Below are 17,536 nucleotides of genomic sequence, written 5' to 3'. Positions count from 1 at the left end.
GAGCCTCTGGGCAGAGATACAGGCTTCCCCCTTAGGGAGTGAGACTGGAGCCTTAAAGGTGTCTGTGTGTGGGTATATGAGGGTTAGGGGGGGTGGGGGGGTCAGGGGCGGGGGGGGGGGGTGCAGTAGGACAGAGTCGTGTATGAATATTATGCATCTGCAAATGTGTAAATGCCAGTTTGAATGCGTGTGTATGTATCACTGTGGGTTTGGAAGTCCTAAGGCAATCATACTTGGTGAGTTCCGGGAGGGCTGTGGTTGTGAGGGGGAAAACTCCTGCACTGTTTGAAGTTTTATTTATTTCACAAAGGGACAAAGTATATTGATGAACATTTTTAAAAACTAAAAATGTAAATATACAGGATTATAGCCAAAGGCTAATTTCCATCCTTAGTCCCTGACAGGTAGATGGTCCCTAAACATTATTATTATTATTTTTTTTTTTTAAATAACAATAATAATAAAACAAAACAGAGTAAAACATTATAAGAGACATAATAGTACATAGTAAATACAACAAAACAAAACAAAGTAAAAACATTATAATAGACATAATAGATAATAACAGACAACAGATCAGCAGCAGTGGACAAATTAAAAAATTATCCCAGCAAGTGACAACAGGTTTGATTTTCCAGAAGCCATTTTTTAAGATGTTTGGAAAAAGTGGTGAGAGTAGATAGGTCGCGAATTGCACTTGGTATAGAGTTCCAGGTATTGGTTGCTCTGTAGGAAAAAATTGCTTGGCCAAAAGCACTTCTCCTAAAGGGAACAGTGCAGTTACCTCTGGAGCCTGCTCTGGTTGTGCTGTTTATGTTCCTTTTAATATATTCCTGTAAAGGTGGTGGAGCTAGACCATGAAGGATTTTAAAAGCTAAAATAGAGTCAGTGTATTTCACAATGTTTTCCATATCCAGCAAATCAAGTTTTTTTTTTTAAATCTGACAGTGATGATACATTTTAGGTTTTCTATCTAAAACTTTTATAGCTTGTTTATATGTTGACTCGAGGGACTTTAGAGTTGTCTTACAAGCTGAGGCCCAACTAGTTATACAGTAGGTCATGTGAGACATGATCATTGCATCAAAGTATAGCCTAGCTGCTTCAAAAGTAAGATTATTTCTTATATATCTAAAATTGGACAAGTTAAATTTAATTTTGTTGACAGTTTTTTTTGTGTGCTGCTTAAAACTCAGTTGTGAGTCTAAAGTCACACCTAAGTATTTAAACTCTTGAACTACTTCGAGCTTTTTCTCTCACAAAAATATTAGGGTCTGTGTCAGATCTATTTAGCCTTTTGGAGAAATACATTGAAACAGTCTTGGACACATTTAAGTACAGGTGAGAGCTCTCTAACCAATTGCACACATTACTCATAACAGCTGTAAGTTGTTTTGCAGCTTGCGCCTTGTCTTTAGTGTGTACATAAAGCACAGCATCATCTGCATACAGTTGGCAGGTCACTGTTGACGGGCAGTAACTTGCCAAGTCATTTATGAATAGGCTAAATAAAAGAGGTCCTAGTATTGAACCTTGGGGTACTCCTTGGTTATTCTCACGAGGCATAGATTTCGTGTTTTGAACTCTGACACATTGAAGTCTTGATGAAAGATATGATTCCATCCATTTTAGGGATTTCCCAGAGAAATTAAAATGAGTCAACTTGGTTATTAGTAACTTGTGGTTGACTGTAACCAGTTACTTGTTGGGCCTGAGTCACAAGTTGACTCAGGCCCAACAAGCATCATGTTGGGCCTGATCATAACCGGGTAATCTTTGGCACGATGCTGGGAAATAGGTGGAAGGGAAAACTCAGAGGTGGTCTCATGCTAAAAACACGCACACACAAGCACACACATACCCACAATTATTAGGGCCCAGGTAAGGGCTCTCAACACTATGTCGGTGGTGGGTTTTGGCTTACTTCCTTACACAGCCAGAAATTCCTCTCGTCTTTCCTTCCCTCCCCATTACTCAACTTCTTCAGCCATCCTTTTCTTCTTTTCTTCATTTTCCTGTTTTATTCCCTTTTAATTTTTCCTTTGCTTTTGTAGCAGGTTCCCTGATCTACAATCTTAGTTCCCCAAATGTGCTGTCACCTCTACCCTCTTTTACCTCTGCTTTTTCCTCTCATGGTACATCTCGTAACACCTACACTTCTATACCTCTTTACTGCGTCTCACTACCTGCATATGGATTTAGTCCTGGAACTAGTCCCTAAAACTAAAAGCTATTCGACCTGGAGACTAAATGTAGGACTATTGTCATCTGAAAAATTTTGCAAATTCATTTCTGAAAAGATTTCACAATTTCTCGAGTTTAACAAATCTGATTCCACATCACCTTCCCTCCTGTGGGAAACCTTCAAGGTAGTAATACGTGGGGAAATTATTTCATATAGCGCCAGGGTACAAAGGAGGGAAAAACAAAGACAGCTTGAACTGATGGAGGCAATTCTTCAAATTGACAGACAGTTTAGCCAACCCCACTCTCCAGATGGAGAAACTTAAATTACAAACTGAATTTGACCTTATTTCCACAAACAAAGCAGAGTTTCTTTTAAGACGCACAAAGGGCACTTACTATGAACATGGTAATAAGGCTAGTCGGTTACTGGCGAGGCAACTAAAACACCAATCTTCCTCCCAGTTCATCACACAAACTCGTGGAAACTCCCAAACTTTAATTACAGACCCAACCGAGATAAATAATGTTTTCGCATCATATTATTCTGATTTATACAAATCAGAATCCTCATCAGACACTACCTCAATGAACAAATTCTTAGACAACTTGGTTTTCCCTTCAGTTGATATTAATTCCAAGAATACTTTAGATGCTCCCCTTCGCTTGGAGGAGGTGAAAGCCAATCTTAAATTAATGCAAAGTGGCAGGGCACCAGGCCCGGACGGCTTTTCACCCGAATTTTACCAAAAGTTTTCTGATCAACTTGCTCCCCTGCTATTGGATATGTTTAATAATTCATTTGAACTTGGCACCCTTTCCTCATCATTGACTCAAGCATTGATATCACTTATCCCAAAGAAAAATAAGGACCTCGAAGATTGTAGCAGCTGGCGTCCTGTCAGTTTGCTTAACAGTGACATCAAACTGTTGGCTAAGACCCTCGCCAGCTGCCTTGACCCCTGCCAACTAAGCATCATTTCAAAAGACCAGACTGGTTTTATAAGGGGTAGGCAGCTATCCTCAAACATACGCCGTCTGCTCAATAAAATACTGTCAAAACCTGAATTGCAAGTCCCTGAAATGGTCATTTCTATGGATGCGGAAAAGGCTTTCGACAGAGTAGAATGGCATTATTTATTCTCAGTTTTATATCGGTCAAAATTTTATCGCATGGATTAAACTGCTATATAGTGCTCCAGTTGCTAGTGTAAGAACTAATTCATCACAATCCGACTTCTTTCCTTTAACACGTGGCTGCCGTCAAGGATGTCCGCTATCACCATTGTTGTTTGCTATTGCGATTGAACCGCTTTCCATAGCCTTTAGGAGTTCACTGCTTTTTACCGGTGTCTTTAGGAATGGGACTGAGCACAGAGTATCACTGTATGCTGATGACCTTTTACTCTATGTCTCAAATCCCACTGTCTGCTCCGGAAAGATCTTGGATATTCTACGCACGTTTGGCTCCTTCTCCGGTTATAAATTGAATATTAATAAAAGTGAATGCTTCCCTCTCAATAATGCAGCAAAACAGATCCCGGCTCAAGCACTACCATTCCGCTTAGCCTCTACTAGCTTTCAATACTTAGGTATTAATGTCTTGGATAGTCTCCCTTTATTGTATGAACATAACATTGCGGAACTGGTTAAAAAGGTTAAATCGGATTTTCAACGCTGGAATGTCCTCCCATTGTCGCTCATAGGTAGAATTAATTCTGTTAAAATGAATGTCCTACCAAAATTCCTATTTCTTTTTCAGTGTTTACCTATATTCCTGCCTAAAGCATTTTTCAAAGAATTGGATAAGATTATTTCACATTTCATCTGGGCAGGAAAGAATCCAAGGGCAAGATACTCAATTTTGCAAAGAACCAAGGATGAGGGGGGCCTTGCCCTACTGGATTTTAGGACATGTTATTGGGCAGCCAATTTGCAAATTCATACCTGGTATAACTCCCCCAGTACAGATTGGTGTCAGATGGAAGCTTACTCATGCAACTCCATCTCTTTATCAGCCTTAATATGTGCTCCTAGTAATGTACATCCAACTAAAGTCACCTCCAACCCAATTGTTTTGTCTACTATTAGAGTCCTGAAACAGTTTAAACAGCACTTCAAAATCACCTCCCTCTCTACATTAATGCCCATCTGTGAAAACCATTTATTTACACCCCCGTCACTTGACTCAACATACACTCTGTGGAAAGAGAGAGGACTGGTGAATTTTGATCAACTCTTTGATAAAGACTTTTTTTTCTCCTTTCCTACAAACTAAATTTGCTCATTTATTTAGATACTTTCAAACCAGAGATTTTGTTCGCTGTAATTTTCCTAACTTTCCGCAAAAACCACCTCGTACTCTCCTTGATGCAATTTTGTCTCTTCCTGCAGTTCGTGGATTCATTGCAATCGTGGTAAAATTAATTTTGTCTTCACTATCAGCCCCTCTGGCGACTAGGAACTCATGGGAAAGGGAGCTAGGTGGTACCTTGTCAGACGAATGGTGGCAAAGTGCCCTTGACAGGGTTAACTTACCTCTTCTTGTGCCAGTCTGACATTGATCCAGTTTAAGGTCTTACATAGGATACATTTTTCTAAAGCTAAACTTAAAGGAATGGTTCGGCGTAAAATGATAATTTGAGCATCACATGGTCATGCCACATAATTTATATGGGTTTCTCTTAAAGACCCCGGCATTCCGAAGTTGGCTATTTTGAAGTGTTTTGTTAGAAACGCAGCCAATGCAACTGGACGGGGCCAACTTGGAAAATATAAGAAATCGGTTGTTTTTCCGCGATAAACAAGCTCAAAAGCGCTTCATACTTCAGCTGTGTCATAACAAAGGCCTCGTCAAGCAAACCGAGGCACAGAGAAGTTCATCGGACCACACAGCCTTTCACTGGCTAGTGTTTTCTCCGGTTGTCGTTTTGGGCACATGAAAGAAGGTATCCAAGACGGCTAGAATAACATAATAGGAGTACGAAGCTTACTTTTCCAATTCGGTAGATCTACGTATTGTTTGAAACATTGTAGGAAACCACAAATAAGGGATAACGGTGTAACAGCATATGAACTGCATATTTTGTCGTTGCGTTTGCTTTTGCCTAGAATAAAAAACATGGCACACGGCTATGCAATGTAAAACAAAACAAAAAACTCACCTTTGTCTATTAGCGACACAAAATGTCTTTTAGATGACAAGTGTTTTCATTCGGCATATCTGTGCCTAACAGTTCCCACTCCTGGCAACAGAAGCTCTCCTCCTCCGACGGCATCACCTCGCAGCTACACCACCATGTACCTCCAGTACGCGACCGAGCAGAAGCGCCCACTGACGCTTGCTCCGCACATCTCTGTTGTTCCTCCCGTTCCCGCAACTCCTCGTCTGTATATTCGGGCTCAAACAAGTATGGTTGGCCTTAAAACGCAAACGGCTCGTCTTCGAAAAAATTATGGTCGTCTTCTGCCATATTTGCGTCTCAGCCTCCCTTTGATAACTTGAAGCAGTAGGCCTACATCCGGGTCAGACTAGGAGTTGGAACTACCGGTGATGCCTCAAAAAACACTAGCCAGTGAAAGGCTGTGTGGTCCGATGAACTTCTCTGTACCTCGGTTTGCTTGACGAGGCCTTTGTTATGACACAGCTGAAGTATGTAGCGCTTTTGAGCTTGTTTATCGCGGAAAAACAACCGATTTCTTATATTTTCCAAGTTGGCCCCGTCCAGTTGCATTGGCTGCGTTTCTAACAAAACACTTCAAAATAGCCAACTTCGGAATGCCGCGGTCTTTCGGAGAAAGGCTCATCACCCATATAAATTATGTGGCATGACCATGTGATGCTCAAATTATCATTTTACGCCGAACCATTCCTTTAAAAAAATTTTAAACACAAGTGACACATTCTGAAATGCACATATCTCTGTGACGGTCTGTTCAATAAATTCCCCATGAGAGGCTGACCGCCGCGAATCCGACTCCTTTTTCTCCTCAACATAATGGTGACCCCGACGTCGTGAGATTTGGGATCTGGAGCCCGGCGGAGCGAGTCCTCTGTGCCCCGGCAGCCGAGATCAGTCGTTAAGTCGGCAGGTAGGATATTTTTTCCTAACCATCAAAGCGGCCGATGTCTGTTGGTGGGTGTACGGTGTGACGGTTCTCCGGTGCTTTTCCCCAAATTAAAAAAACACAGGAGAGAGTGCGGATTCTGCTTGGTAAGTCTCTCATCTTTACCTCTGCGCAGAGGAGCTGCTGAAATGATTTGTATTTGTTGTTGAGCACAGAGGTGCTGAGTGTTTGAATTGAGATAAAAATTGGGCGAACAGCAGCTTATGTGAGATGTGTTTTGAAAGCAGGCGGCTGTGAAGAAGCCGGTCATGCCGTGTTGGATTATAGCTTGTTGTGATTAAGAAGGACTAGTCGCTAAGCCCTGGCAGGTAATAAATCGATGAGTTTAAACTGGAATGGTGGATACGCTTTTAGAGCGGGCAGAGGACTACCCGCGGATTAAGGCACACATTAGCTATTAATTATATGTGAAAATCATTTTCACTAGTCAAGGAGTAGACGAATGCTGATAATTGATTGACTTGCGAACAGAAAAAGTAACAACAGGTAAAACAGGAAGTAGCGCCGGTTAGCTCCGTGAGCTTCACACAGAGACCGAGGAGCACCTGTAGCGGTGATGTTAGCTGCTAGTTTATCTTTATTTTATTACTCCATGCTTCGTGGTGTTTGCTGTAACTGTGTGAATGTGATGCATTCAACAGACTTTTACAATAATAAAACCTGCGTTAATGCGCCATAAAATATTTATCGGCGTTAAATAATTAACAAGTTAACGCGATAATAACGAGTTAACTCGCCCAGCCCTAGTTTAAACACAATTTTGCACTTGTGAGAAAACCAGAAAACTGGTCTTCTGGTCTGCCTGATCTCATATATCTTCCATTTTTCTGATTGTAGTTACAAAGAGGATGTCAGTCTCTCCATGACACAAATGTCACGTACAGTTCTTTGCCTTTTCCCTCGAGTGTCGGTGTGTTTGGTTGCAGCCACTTCTTTGTTATCGCTCTCTTCCCTCCAATCAATGACATCCTTATTAGATGTTGGTCTGCCACCATCGGAGTATAAAGTACTGTGGTACCCAAACACATGGACTGGACATCAAATTAAAAAGTAGTTCAAAATAACCATTCCAGACATTCATGAACATCAGACCAATAAGTTTTGGACAGTCCCAGAATAAATGACAATGGTGGGCTGAATATGAACCACACAACGTCCAACACCTTGTTGTATCCTCTGAGCAGGATTCTCACCTTGTTTTTCCCGGGGTTGCCCCATCACGGGGTGACAGATCAGTAACGTGACTCTTTTCGTAGTCTGGTTTCATCTTTAAACGGGTCCAGCTGCAACAAAAATTAAATTTCCCCTCGGGGATCAACAAAGTCTTCTGATTCTGATGATCCTGGAAGAGACCTACAGATCAAGTTCGGAAAATTTGAGTATGTGCAGAAAATGTGAGAATGTTGGGAAAATGTGAGTATGTGTGGAAAATCCAAATCCCTCATCAAAACCGCCCACAACACCACTTTTCTCCCTCCACTGACATCCGCAACCTCTGATTTTTAAGAGAATCGGCTCATTAGGGACGCTCCGAATGTTCTTCTCTTAGTTAGTGATGTGTTTGTAAGGTAGACATTATCATCACCTCTTCCAACACCTTGTTTTTTTTCCTCTGAGCAGGATTCTCACCTTGTTTTTCCACCCAACCTCCCTCCAACTACATGACGCTGTGCTTTTCCACTGCAGTTTGCAAATGTTTTCTCATTCATCACCAGGGGTTAGGGTCAGATCCCCCTTTGCTTTTTAATCTTTGTCATGTTTTGAGTGAACAAGTGGATGTGGAAAGCTGAGAGGAAAAAGAAGAGTGCTCAACGCCCCAACGTGTTATAATACAGCTATCTTTGGTCTTATGACTCCAATATGAGAGACAAACCACAAACAGGGTTGAGCCATCACAGGGTTGCGCCATCACAGGGTGACAGATCAGTAACGTGACTCTTTTCGTAGTCTGGTTTCATCTTTAAACGGGTCCAGCTGCAACAAAAATTAAATTTCCCCTCGGGGATCAACAAAGTCTTCTGATTCTGATGATCCTGGAAGAGACCTACAGATCCAAGGCCAAAAACTGAAATGGCCTCTGTAAGGCCCCTTTACCAAGGGAGAGTTATTTTTCTGAAATTATCAAAAACTGCAGTAACAACTCTCGTGTCCTGTTTGCTACAGTAAACAGATTAACAAACCCTCCAGTTTCACTGCCTTTAGAACTCATTTCTACATCCAAGTGTAATGAGTTTGCAACATTCTTTAATGACAAAGTTCAAGGCATTAAGAATGCAATAATTTCCACAACACAAATAACTACTCTGCAGCCAGCTAGACACATAGAGCTGACACATTTCACACCTGTTACTGACAAAACAGTCGAAGAGACCATCTGCAGTCTGAGCTCATCAACGTGCTGCCTTGATGAGTTGCCCACAAGATTCCTAAAGTCTGTGCTGAGCAGTTTGTTACCACAACTTGCTCATCTAGTCAACATCTCACTCCAGACTGGAACATTTCCAAAGGCCTTAAAAACTGCTGTCATTAAGCCTCTTCTAAAGAAGAGCAGTCTTGATGCCACAGTACTGAACAACTACCGGCCCATATCAAACCTGCCATTCTTAGGCAAAGTCCTAGAAAAAGTTGTATACCAACAGCTTAGTGACTTTCTCCTGTCTAACAATGCTTTTGATACTTTCCAATCAGGCTTTAGGCCCCACCACAGCACTGAGACAGCTCTGATCAAGGTGACAAATGACATCCGCCTGAACACAGATGCAAGTAGAGTCACAGTCTTAGTTCTGCTGGACCTGAGTGCTGCCTTTGACACAGTTGACCATGCGATCTTATTACAGAGGTTAGAAGACTGGGTGGGAATCTCTGGTCGTGCTTTAAACTGGTTCAAGTCCTATCTGGAGGACAGGAAATATTTTGTTGAAATCGGTAACCGTGTCTCTGACCAAATGGCTATGACCTGTGGGGTTCCCCAGGGGTCAATCCTGGGACCCGTATTGTTCAATCCGTACATGCTTCCACTAGGCCAGCTAATACGCAGCTATAATGTGTCCTACCACAATTATGCAGATGACACTCAGATCTACGTGTCACTGACGGCAGGAGAACACGGGCCTGTAGATACACTGTGTCGCTGCATCGAACAGATCAGTGTGTGGATGCAAAACAATTTCCTCCAGCTAAACTCAGACAAAACTGAAATCATTGTCTGTGGCCCACAGAAACAAAGAGAAAGTGTTATCAGTCACCTTGAGACTCTCTCTCTAAAACCTAACTATCAAGTTAGAAATCTCGGGGTAATATTGGACTCAGACCTGAACTTTAACAGCCACATTAAATCTGTAACATCAGCAGCTTTTTACCATCTAAAAAACATTGCCAGAATCAAAGGAATAGTGTCTAAACCAGACTTAGAGAGACTGATCCATGCGTTTGTCTCCAGCAGGTTAGACTGCTGTAACGGCCTGCTCACTGGGCTCTCTAAACGGGCTATAAGACAGCTGCAGTACATCCAGAACGCTGCTGCTCGAGTCCTGACTAGAACCAGGAAATACCACCACATTAGTCCAGTGCTCAGGTCTCTGCACTGGCTTCCTGTCGCTCAGAGAATAGACTTTAAAACAGCTCTGCTTGTGTACAAGTCTCTTCACGGTCAAGCGCCAAAGTACATCTCTGACATGTTAGAGCCATATGAACCAACTCGGGCTCTGAGAACCTCAGGGAGGGGTCTCCTGCTGGGGCCCAGAGTCAGGACGAAACAAGGTGAGGCTGCGTTTCAGTTTTATGCTCCTAAAATCTGGAACAGTCTTCCAGAAGATGTGAGGCAGGCCTCAACTCTGACAATGTTTAAATCCAGGCTGAAAACAGTTCTGTTCAGCTGTGCATATGACACCTGAAAGTGTTTTATCTGCACTCTTTGCTTTTTAATTACTTAATGATTATTTTAATGGGTTTTAAATTTCTTTTTTTAATTTCTTTCTTTTATTTTTTTTTATTCCTGTTTAATGGTTTTATTGCCTTCTTGTGATTTTATGTAGCTGTAAAGCACTTTGAATTGCCCTGTGTATGAATAGTGCTCTATAAATAAAATTACCTTACCTTACCTTACCTTACCATGGTGTATATACGTTCATGGCCCTGAAAACTCTGGGATCCAAACTCAAGCCTACACTCAAAGTGCTCTGGGAGGGTAGTGGGGAATAATGAGAAATTAAAGATAGAACGGAGCTTTGCTATTGAAGATTTCCCCACTTGATGGAAGGATTTTGGATTCTACTCTGAAGCCTATTTAAAGAGACCAACACAGGAGAGTTGTGATCTCTGTTGGCGATACCAGTCAGAAGTCTGGCCAAAAGCATTTCGGATCAACAGAAAGATTATCAGGCATGCATTTGGTCAGCCAGCTGATCGTCATCCAGCCAAGCTTACAAATACATGGATCGTTGTATTGTATGGAAAGAGTTGCTTTGTGACAGAATGCTCCTGATTGTGTCCGTTTGACCCGAATTCAAAAGTAGAACATCATAGCTCATCCATGCCGTTATGTCTTCAAGACAGGCCTGTAACTTCAGACTTAACTGATCAGTTTCATCGGGTTTCATCAGGCTTCATAGATAAATAAAACTGGGTGTTATCAGCATAACGTGACACGAAGGGAGAGAAAATAGGGCCAAGCGATTGTGAGGTCTGACTTTTTCCTGGAGAACGATTTTGTGATGCAAATGTATTACTCTCTTGAACGCATATTGTTTTGAGAAGCAAGACGCTTCATTTTTTAAACCCCAGCCAACTAGCCGGACTACCTTCATCAACACCAAAACGAGGCTGGAACTCTGCTCACAGGACGCAGCAGGGGGTAAGAAGATGTTCATAAATGATATTACTAATATGGGATGTCATACAGCTTGTTACAACCCTCTTAATGGAGGTTAGTCGTGGCACTGGGGTGTAACACAAACAAAGTAAGTAAACCTCAAGCAGTTGATGTCCATAGATAAAGTACAAGGACTAAACTCCCTGCCTGACTACAGGAGAAAAGAGTTGGAACAAAAATGGCAGAGAACCCCTACCAGCTTCCACTGTAAGAAAACAAAACACAGATTACTTGTCAGTGACCTAATAGCAAATTGCAAACACCAAACTACTGCACAGCTTTTCAAATCACAATACACAATCAAGATCACACCAGATCAAGGCCCAGAGGAAAAAAGGAAAGGGGCTTGGCACATCTGAGGTGAAGCTCTTTATGGAGCAGCTGACGAGCCGTAACACCAAACACCTGTGGCAGGAAGGTAGGCCTGAAACACAGGAAAGGGTCCCCCCCCCGGAGGTCAGGGACCGTAACACAGCTTCATGTCAAAAGAGGCGAACTATCCCTTTAATCTTAATCGCTTTAATTGTGCAACTATCAAAACAAGCCAGTCAGTGAAGCACGTGAATAACGCCAGCGGGTCTGCAGGTTCAGGCTGGTATCTTTCCAGAAAGTTGAGTTTCTTTAGTAATTGAAAGTGACTGATCCTTTGTAATCCATGTTTTTATTACAAATGAAGGAAGGATCTCCTGTAGCGTTGGGCTTTTATCTGGCCGGAGGTGGCGGCAGCTCAACGCCAGATCACCTCGAGCTTCTGTCACATGGAAGCGTTTCTTATCTCCGCGGTTTGTTTACTTAATAGCAGGGATTTAAATTTGGATTCACTGTCGGAATTTCTTTCAAAACATCTTAACACAAGAGACATGGAGGCAGGATATGTGTGTGTGGATGAATGGAAGAGGTGTCTTATGACCGATGACTTCCTGTGTGAACACGACAGGAAGCAGCAGCAGGATGAGTCTGTGGTCACGGTTAAGAGAAATTAATTCCAGGCAAAACATCCCTTATTTGCACAGTGCACTATAAATGATGTAGTTCCGGCTGTAAGTCACAAGCTCCGAAACCAGAGTGATAATCATCTTTTAACTTCCTCCTGTTTTACTCATTACTGCATTATTTTCACTGGTTCTCAAACAAAGTGTAAATCTTTATCATCCGCTGTGTTTTTGTCACGACTTTTTGTGTTTCTCTACCCTTCGTTTAACATCAGCCACTTCTTAAAAGTAGGGTAGGAGATCCTGGATTTTGAGTCCAGCGAAGCTGCATTTGAAAATACACAGGTCAGAAGTCCCAACCCTTTTCTTCACTTTCCCCCCGAAGCCACGCCTCTAGAGTACATGAACGCGCACGAGCACGAAGGTGCACGAGCGCTGTTCTGACAGCAAGCATCGATCGTTGCCGTATTTAGTTTATGCTAACTATACGTTTAATAATGCTAGGTGCTAGCCAAGCTGGCTCTAGTTTAGCTTCCTGCCAAGCTTCTGGATACGTAATTCGTTCACGGAGCAGGGTACGCGCACAGGGGGAAGGAGGGGGAGGGAGGAGCAGACTGCACTTTGATAGACGGCATCAGAATCCAATCATTGTGAACGGTCCGTTCAGTATGATTGGATAGTGTTTTTCCTAGATTGTACGTTCTAGAGGCCACTAAAACTTTTCGTATTTGTGTCAAAACTTTTAATTAATTGGTTGCAATGGGGGTGTGAAGAGTATTTCAAGCAATATGTAAAAAAATGTTCCAGAAAAAGAACCCCTACCCCGCCTTTAAGGCTGACACATTCTCTGGCCAGACTCTCAACAATCCCAGCCACCCAACTGGTTGTCACTTCATCCTTCCTCTACACTCTCCACACCTCGGCATCTTGAACGTGGAAAACACATCAAAATTTAAAATGTTTAGAAAATGTGCGGAAAATTTGAAAATGTTCTGAAAATGTGAGTATGTGCGTAGAATTTGAAAATTTTTGGAAAATTAAATTTTTTGGGGAAAATTCGAAATGTTTTGGAAAATGTGAAAATTTTTAGAAAATTTTTAATTTTTTGGAAAATTTGAATATGTGCGTAAAATTTGTGTATGTGCAGTGCGGAAAATTTGAGTATGTGCAGAAAATGAGAGAATGTTCTGACAATTTGAGTTGCGTGCGTAAAATTTGAAAATGTTGGGAAAATGTGAGTATGTGTGGAAAATTTGAAAATGTTGGTGTTGAGTTGTAAATACATGTATTATTGTTATCCCATATATATTCTGTTTTTGCTATTGATTAAGAATCTTGAGTTGAAGTGTGCCTCGCTTGTTGTGTGCAGGTCGTAAATTTTATTGTTAGGAATGTGGCCTGGTCCAGCTCGTAACTGGATATCCTTTCTTTGTTTCCTTTTTGAATACACCCATTTTCCTAATAAAATGGAGGAGGCGTTCAGAGATGCTCCAGAGCGGGTTTGGAGATTGTAACTGAAGGGTCTCTTTGACGCTCTCCTCATGAGTTAAAAATCCTATAACGTCTCTCTCTCTCTTCTTTATGAAATTGTAGGTATTTGAACCTGACAGTTGGGAAAATTTGAGTATGTGCAGAAAATTTGGGTATGTGTGGAAAATCCAAATCCCTCATCAAAACCGCCCACAACACCACTTTTCTCCCACCACTGACATCCGCAACCTCGGATTTTTAAGAGAATCGGCTCATTAGGGACGTTAGTGATGTGTTTGTAAGGTAGACATTATCATCACCTCTTGGCCTGGGAGGATTATCTCAGGGTTTCAGTGGGAAAAAGAAATATCTGCTTGAAAATAAAACTGGAGGAGTGTAGTCAAGGCCTTAAACTGGACAGCAGTGAGTCCAGACCTAAGACAGAGAGACGCGACTCAATACTTTAAAAAGATTGAACACATAGCGATCAAAGAGTGGCAGAAAATGCCCGAATCTGTGGTTTATTCAATGAATATATCAGATCAGCATCTGAATGTTGTCAAAGACAAATCTAAATGTTATCATTGTTATCATGGCCAACGTTAATTTGATTACTTAAAACGGAGAATATCTTTGTTCTTTAATGCTTCGAAACCATTAAATTCAGATTATTTTCAGGTTTATGTGAACACTTTAAACTGTGGAGTGCATGCTTTCTTATCTATCGGTTCATCATTGTCCTGGAAAGCTGTTACACCATTTTACTACATTCACATCGCCATTAAGATGCCGTAATGTTGGTAATCCTGTGTTTTATTTTATGGCGTGAACACCCACTTCACTCACTCTCTCGACTGTGACCACGAGTTTCTGTCTCTGTTGAACAGTTCCTTGAAAGAGAGTTTGTAAAGACCTGCACCGCGTCTGTGGAACCTGTGGAATGTGCTCTACAGCTCAGGGGAATTACCAGGATACCATAAGTCAACTATTTAGCACACAAAATTTAAACTATTTGGAAAATGAAACCTAACATGAAAACATACATGGTGCTGAATTTCAGTGATGCAATAGTAGGAGCCTTTTTGAACCTTGAAACATGCCACAGGAGAAATGTCAGGATATCTTAGAGTGCAACATTTGGTGGCTGTTGAAGTAGTAATGGTAAGTGATACTGTAGTGTTATTGTTGCAGCCAATTATTTATACTTAGGGATGGGCAACGATTAAAATTTTTAATCTAATTAATCGCATGATTTCCCCGATTAATCGCGATTAATCGCATTTGTACGCAAACTTTTAACATCAGCATCTTTCTGTAGCTTTTATGTAGAAGCCTCGCTCCACTGTCTGTTTCCTTGAATGACTTGCTGCTATCAGTTGTGTGTTTTGCCTTTAAAATCTTTACGGGCTGTGTAAACTGTGTAGACCGAAGTGCAGACCGAAGTGCAGACCGAGCAGTAAACACCGTAACAGGCGCAGCTTTCGGCAGGTGGCTGAACACATTGATATGAAGGAGGCAAAAATAGCGCCAAGCGATTGTGAGGTCTGACTTTTTCATGGAGAACGATTTTGTGATGCAAATGTATTACTCTTTTGAACGCATATTGTTTTGAGAAGCAAAACGCTTTATTTTTTAAACCCCAGCCAACTAGCCGGACTACCTTCGTCAACACCAAAACGAGGCTGGAACAGGACGCAGCAGGGGGTAAGAAAACGTTCATAAATGATGTTGCTGAAATGGGATGTCATACAGCTTCATGTCAAAAGAGGCGAACTATCCCTTTAAGCTCTAAACTCTGTAAACTTTAGCAACATTTGAAACATTTTCAGGCGAGAAAGTAGTCGTTTAGATCCCCAACGTGTTGAAAACCTGACAAAATACCGGTTATTTACAATTTTGTTCCCACGAATTCGGTGCTACTAAAGCTAGCCGCAGTGAGCAACGCACTTCCGGTTATTTTCACAAGATAAAATACCCGTTGCCTTTTATCATAGGGAAAGCCATTACGATACAATTGGTGCTTTTGTTTTGAAAACAGGAAGTGAACCTACCCTCGTTGTAGCTAGCTTGAAACTGCCGTTTTGACAGGAAATGACGATCGGCGACGTCACGTTACGTTGCATCTTGGGTAGTTTGAGTATGAGTAGTAACCTCATGACGCATACCCAACATTTCAGAGAATCTAGTATGCATCCAGGAACTTCTCGCTTACTCAAACTCGCATACTAACTCAAAAAGTTAGTATGAGTAGTAGGAGAAGTATGCGGTTTCGAACACAGCCTTGGAGATTAAATACTGAGGAGGGTGATTGGTGAGTGAAGGCAGCTGAGGGGAAAAACACAGGTGAGGTGAATGAAGCTGATGGCAGGGCAGGAGAGACCTGAGGAAAAACAGTGGCTTAAACTAAAGACTAAACAGGAACATGATGAACTGACAGACATGACAATTGGTTTGGTTTCACAATTTTATTCAAATTCTTGTGCAGCCAGATTGTTACATCAGTATTTAACTGGGCTTTATACATTGTATACATATGAAACTTAAACTTCACAAGATCTTTCTTGTACTTTTTGTGGAATCAAACCAACAAATGAATCCAAACTCTGAGGTTGAATAGCTCAAAAAGCTGTTGTAATCATTCTCTATAAACACGCTGTATACTTGTGGGTTTTGTCTTGTAAAGGAGACTTATAAAAAGGGTCTCTTTGCAAGATTTTTCTTTGAATTGCCTGACCTCTGTGTCAAAAAAGATTTCCCATTTTCAAACAAAAAACTTCCACTATCATTTCCTGGCCTTCTTTTGTCTCCAAAAAGGGTAATGAAACAATTGTGAAATAGTTAACTGCTGAACTTACAAGAAACAGTCCAGTCAACCAAGTGTTGTTGCTGAAACACCAATAATGATGTAATGCACTGATTTAATTCAAAGGTCAGTTCCTGTAAAGCATGTGTTATCAATAATAATACATTTTATTTGTATAGCGCTTTTCAAAAAAACTCAGACACTGTATAAGAATTGTGGGTAAGGAGGACGACTCTGAAATGGACAGGGAGCTGGTGGAGTTTCAGCGGCAGAGAAGTGATGGAAGGAGACGGGCAATATTTTCCAGGTGGAAGAAGGCAGTTCTTGTGATATGGTTGGCGTGGTGTTCAAAGGAGGGGTTATTGTGAAAGATGACTCCGAGGTTGCGGATGTCAGTAGGGAGAAAAGTGGTGTTGTGGTTTGGATTTTCCACACATACTCACATTTTCAAATTTTCATTTTTCATTGAATTTTGAAACATGAATTTTCATTCAGAATTCATCATAATACTCTCACAAAATGAACTCATATTCAAAATTATCTTACAAACCTAAAATTACACATCTCAATGTATAATGGCCCATCTTAATGGGAACATCATGGTGATAACTCACGTAGCTTGTTCTCAAATCGCCTTTGAATGCAGATTTTTTTTACTTCAAATCAGGAAACGAGGACATGTGCCAAAAAAAGTGTACATTACACAATGACTTAATGAAAATAACACAAATGACATCAGCAGTCCCTTCTGCTCCTCGCTCTTCAAGAATTTTTCTGATGCTACTTATTCAAACTGCAACTGTTTGTTGCACCAGGACACACACCACACATATATATCTATATATATCTATATATATATATATAAATATATATGGACCTTAAGGTTTTCTCTCCAACAACCTCACATGCAGACAGCGCCATCCCGCACTGCCACTGACTTCCATTATAAACCAGCACTCCTTCTCCTCTTTAAACCTAAAAGTGACTTTGTCATTTAGAAATTTCTCATTTGCTTTATGGTTTCCAGTTAAACTGCAGAATTGAGTCACATCCCCATCCTTTGTCCAAGCTACAAGACAACTTTGATGAACTCATCCCTCAATATTTGGCCCGCGGTTATCTACGTGTGGAAAAGAAACAGTAGACAAA

This window comes from Odontesthes bonariensis, chromosome 6, assembly GCF_027942865.1.
Source record: "Odontesthes bonariensis isolate fOdoBon6 chromosome 6, fOdoBon6.hap1, whole genome shotgun sequence".
Classification (NCBI taxonomy): domain Eukaryota; kingdom Metazoa; phylum Chordata; class Actinopteri; order Atheriniformes; family Atherinopsidae; genus Odontesthes; species Odontesthes bonariensis.
The sequence above is the reverse complement of the archived record's forward strand: the minus strand, read 5'-3'. Positions refer to the sequence as shown.